The sequence below is a fragment of the Condylura cristata genome, unplaced genomic scaffold (assembly GCF_000260355.1).
Source record: "Condylura cristata isolate star-nosed mole 26May11 unplaced genomic scaffold, ConCri1.0 scaffold00013, whole genome shotgun sequence".
Taxonomy (NCBI): Eukaryota; Metazoa; Chordata; class Mammalia; order Eulipotyphla; family Talpidae; genus Condylura; species Condylura cristata.
The window spans coordinates 38100810-38106078 of NW_004567114.1; the positions used below are offsets into that span (position 1 = coordinate 38100810).

At 42.1% G+C, this 5269-nt stretch overlaps 1 protein-coding gene across 1 annotated transcript in view; it reads left to right on the forward strand.

Moving 5' to 3' along the window:
• Window positions 1–226: 226 nt before the first annotated feature.
• NIN (ninein (GSK3B interacting protein)) overlaps window positions 227–5269 on the forward strand; it is a 95456-nt gene continuing 90413 nt past the window's right edge. Inside the window, exon 1 of the mRNA XM_004681877.2 lies at window positions 227–270. The gene's annotated coding sequence lies outside the window, so the exon portion shown is untranslated. The remainder of the gene's footprint in view (window positions 271–5269) is intronic.

Consider the following 5269-nt stretch of genomic DNA (forward strand, 5'->3'; position numbering starts at 1 on the left):
GGGACCGGCCGGCAGGGGCGGGGAGGATGCGCGCGGCAGCCTGCTGCCCCCAAGAGCCGCGCTTTTGTAAAAGCTGGGTCCTTACATATGGAAATGACGATCGCGCGGGTCTCTGCTCGCGTCCTTTTGGAGGACGGCCGCACGGAACCCCGGCGCCGGCTGCGAAGTATTGTCCCGTTTCTTGAACCCTAACAAAGCGTCCTCATTCGCTTTGCAGAGCTCAGGAGGCAGGCGCCGGCTGTGCAGGCGCAACGGAGAGGCCGACAGAAGGTAGGTGAGGACCGTGGAGCGTGCTGCTGGGTGACACAATGGGGTGTCTGGGGTTTCTGGGGGTGGCAGTGAGCTGGCGGATCGGGGAAGCCTCTGCATCGCGGAGTGCCCGGGACGGGAGCGGCGCGGAGCCTGTTCTGAGGACGTATGCCACTCGCGTGGTGCCAGCCCTCAGCCTCTAGTTGAGAGCCGCCGCCGTGTGTTGGTCCCGGAGTGAACTTGAGTCCCAGACCGAGCAGTAGGGGTGGCTTTTACTTTGCCTATTGCCACCCAAGCAGGCTTGTGATTGAGACTAGAGAGAAATCTCTGGGGAAATGCGTTAACCTGGCTGCCTGGGTAGGGGAGAGCTGTTTGGAGACCTTAAAGTGGGTTTTTAAAAAAGTGTGGCGTCAGTGATAAGAGACTTTCCCAATGCACTTACTTTGGGAAAAGAAGAAAATGACACTGACGTGTGGGATGCTGCAGGAGCCGCTTCCAGGGCTCCAGGGACTGGCCTTCTCAGCTACCAAACCGGTCTTGACAAAAGGGCAAAGCTGATTGAAACAGTTTACTGCTGGAGCTTTTTCTGTGACTGTGCTAGATAGAAAGAGGAGTTTTCCTAGCCTTAGTCAGACACACCCAGGTTGAGTTGCAAATAAAATGGGAACTGGAAAAATTGTTGTACTGTGTATTTTGTTTCTAGATCATTTAGGTATTTTGAGTTCTGCTTCCTTAACTAATTGACACAGACTCCCTCTTGGTATTAATGTATGGAAAGTCTTGAGCTGGACTTTCCATACAACTTAACTCTTGAATTTATGCAACCAGAACGGTACAGTTAGTTATCTTTTGTGATTTTTAGAATTAAAATCCTGACCTTTGGGACACTTAAGCTAAGCTCTTGAGACTATGCAAAATTTCTCACTTGGGCTTCTTTAAATATGGTGACATAAATTCGTGTCTGTTTGCTTATTTCCTGAGACTTGACAATCTGTAAGGAAATGTATTTTTTCTGTGTCAGCTTAATTTTATCTCAAGTCTTTAGTGGTTAGCATATTGGTGGCTGACCTGGAATATGGGTGGATCTTGTTGAAAGGGACTGTGAAAACTCCCAGCCTGTGTGTAAAAGTAACATTGGAGGCGGATTGAAAAGCCAGTTTGTTGTGGTCTCTTCATCTGTTGTTAGTGCCCTTAGGGAGCAGAAGTGACATGCTAGGGAGTTTGCAGATTTGTTTATTTTCAACTGTTCTCTGGTGATTCTGTAGATGAAAGCATTCTGAACCACAGAATAGATAAAGAATGGGACTTAGGGTTGTTCTAAATAGAATGGACATCAGTAAAGATAATGTGAAGGCAGGAAAAGGCTTTATAGGGGGCAGTGAAAAGGAAGCCATCATAGGCATGGTCTTGGCGTTAAAATGTCAAGGATCAGTCATTTTAATAGGCACTTGCCCAGAATGGCATGGGTTTCTTTTTTCTGTTCTTTTTTCATTTTAGATATGTAATGACTACTAATATCAAAAGATGTTAACTGTCATAGAGGGGGAGAATAGAGTTCTGATGAATTCTGAACAGCCCATCTTTATTTAATAGGCAATGTTCTTATCTCAACTCAAATGTTGTTCAAATAAATTGTTTTAAATGTCACTGCAAATAACCTTCTAGACTAACATTTTACCAATCTTTTTTTTTTCATTTCACCAATATTGAAGCTTTTATTGTATGTTGATAATGAAAATGTATTTTACTGTTCTTACATTAATAAAGGATTGGCAGATTCAGCCAGGGCATTTTAGAGGAATTCAAACAGCCTAAAGCATTTTCAGGAGGTTTATTTTTATAATGTCAATTCATTCATAAGCCAATAAATTATGTGGTTTGAATTCTGGTTATTGAACTTACGTCTTTTGGGCAGGAGTTTCTAGAGAGACTTACTGAAGCTTACAAAAAAAAAGAGATATTTTTACAAATACTTACAAATAGAATAGAATTTTAAGAAGATTATGAAATCATGCTGTGAGCAACTTTGAAATTAGGATGCTTCATTTTTGCAATTTATAGTAACCATTCATCATTCAAGCTTTTCAATGGAAAAATTATATAGTATTATACATATATATATATATTCTAATGTGCATTAAAAAAAGTTGGGAGAAATATTATTTATATATGTGAGAAGTGAAGCTCTTCACTTTTACGCAGGGAACTGTACTCAGAGCTGTAGGCATTCTAAATTAATGTGAGTAAGGACTAAGGGTCAAGAAGTGAACGCCATTATAAACAGTCTCTCAGGAAAGTAACAATGATGCATTTCTGTTTTCTGTTTCTGTAATTTTACTTAGTAGCTTGATTACAGGTTATTGAATTCACAATGTGTGAAGCTAATGATTTTGTTCCTTCAGCCACCCTGAGTTGACTGCTTGATTGGGCCATCCACCTAGCTATTAGGTTTAACAAAAGCTTGGGTGTGCTACATCGTTCAGGATAGGAAAATACCAAAGCTTATTTATATTTTGAATAAATGTTAGTAGGATATGCTTAGTTAAGTTTTATAGTGTCGTTAGCAAAAGTTGTTATTTTTGTTCAAATTTCTTTGTTGACTATTTGCCTAAGCAGTGGTATTTAAGCTTTTTTTGTCAGTTTTATTTTTATGTCAGTTTATTTCTTGGTGGTACTCTTGTGCATTTGTATCTCACTGGAAATGAGGTGCTACCTGAGCAGAGGGGAGACATCTTACAGTAGTCAGTTTGCCGAGCAGCAGCTTTTGGCAAAAATATTCCATATAGATTAAGTGGGAACAGTTGCTTTTTCTATTAAGCTTGTGCTACTCTTGAACTTATTCTTGTGACTCTTCTGTCTTATAATCAAATTACTCCAAATTGGGGAGCCTCTCTTTGCAGCAAATGAATACATCTGCAGAAAAAAAAAAAAGAATCATTTTAATTTGATCATTGACATTATGAGGCTCTGATTTGCTAAATGATGAGAGCTAAAGGCATGAATGAAAAAGCTTTGCCAGAGCAGGCTTTACCCGTCCATGTTCATCACTTTACTTACAATAAAGTAACGAAATTAGCCACTTAGTGGTCACTGCCTGGTCTGTGGACCCCCAACAGCTCTGTCTGAATATAGATCCAAATCCATCTGTTATGATACCTAGGGAAGGCGACTGAGCCAAGAGGGGCATCCAGACATTCTGTGTAGCTGTTCAGCTGCTGGACCATCTGGAGGGAAAATAAAAGGCCTGGGCTTGGGGCCGTGGCATTGTGCTCATTTATTATTTGGTTTTTCCCTGCCAGACTTTGTCTCCCTTTCACTCCTTCTTGCCCAGAATAGACCTACCCTTTGACTGGGGTGTGATTCTTACAGCTCCTTTCTATACCCTGGATGCTGGAAAGTTCCTAAGTTCATGTGTCTATTCATGCTGGCCTTACATCGGGGACTTCATTATTCCAGCTGCACCGCCACCTCTGCCTTTTCCAATCCCAGTTGGCACTTGATTTCGTCAGCCGGGTTGCCAAGTGGTGCACAACACAGATCGGTAATGGCCATCTCTGTCAGGGGCTGTGCATTTTGGCAGCCTCATTTTGAATTATTTGGAAGGAAAATGCTTCAAATAGTTCTTATTATGGGTGGTTACTGGGTGGTAAATGTTTTGATTAATGCCTCTGTACATCTGTCTCTTATTTAACCATCCCTAACTAGAATTCCAAAATATTGCCCACACTGATCCTTTTTTTCCAAAAGAGATGTAAAGGTGTCTGACCATTTAATTGGAAAGTTGTGAAGAGAGGCCCAAGTCTGTGGCAGGCTTTATAAAATCTGAGTTATTCCTTGCAATTCAAGGGAGGATTTATTGGTCAAAAGCCAACTTTTACTCTAGCACGGAGGGCCAGTCCTCTGTGAAGTAGGGCAGGTTATTGGGAGTGTATATTAAAATTGCAAAGGGAATTCAGTGGATCACTGACACTGTGGGCTAGGATGGCAGAAGTACAGGAAGTATCAACTTATAAAGGTGGTCAGGGGCAAAGGAGTTAAGTCAGCAACTGATACTGACATACAAGTAACAGTCAGGGAAATGAGAGAGTGAGTTTCAAGGAGGGGCCGTTAGCATCAAATGCAATAAAGAGCTCCAGAATTCTAGCAGGCTGGGGAGAGTATACGTTTGATAGTAGAGTCACCAATGACCTTCATTAGGCAACAACAGTTTTGGGGAGCTTGGGGGATAGAATGTTTGCAACCTAAAAAGAGGTCAGTGCACAGGGCCCTCCCTGGTGGCGCAGCGGGTTAAAGCACTGCACTGAGAAACTAAAGCCACTTCTGCATGAGTTCGATTCCCGCCTGCCCTGGAAATTACCACATGGCGTGGCAGACCTCTCCTGACCCGCCCGCTGCTCCCCTCAGCAGTGTACTTCGTCCATCTGCCTGTTCTGCTCTCCACTCTGTCTCTGGTGAGTCCTCTCACCCTCCGCATCTCTGGCCTATACCCCAGTTCTGTACGAATAAATAAATAAATCTTTAAAAAAAAAAAAAAGAGGTCAGTGCACTTTCTTGGGAAAGTTGACAGTTATAGAGGAGAGCTGTAGGGAGGTAGTTTGAGATGAGATACATAAGTTTTAGAGAAGTTTTTGAGGGAGCTAAGAAGTAAGAGGTGGAAAACGTAAAGTAGATTGTAATAGTTTTGGGTTGCAATCTTAGAGAAAAGTGAAATATGGGAAGAGAGAAAACTCCTGCTTGGCAATGGAAAGCGTCATGGTGAGCTGAGTGCAGATCGTGACACATCGATGTGGGGGCAGGACGAGGATGGCCTTTGTGTTCATGCCTCAGTCCGACTCTCTCCCTTCATAGAATCATTTTATTGTGTCTTCTGCTTTCATTTAAGTTGCAATATTTGAGCTTCATTGTTCATGTTATTGGTTTTTATGATACTTGGGTAGGATTGTGCTTTCAAAATTTTATTTTGTTTAACGATCTGATAGTGAAAATTCAAGAATTGTCAAAGGGTCAAAAAGACAAATGA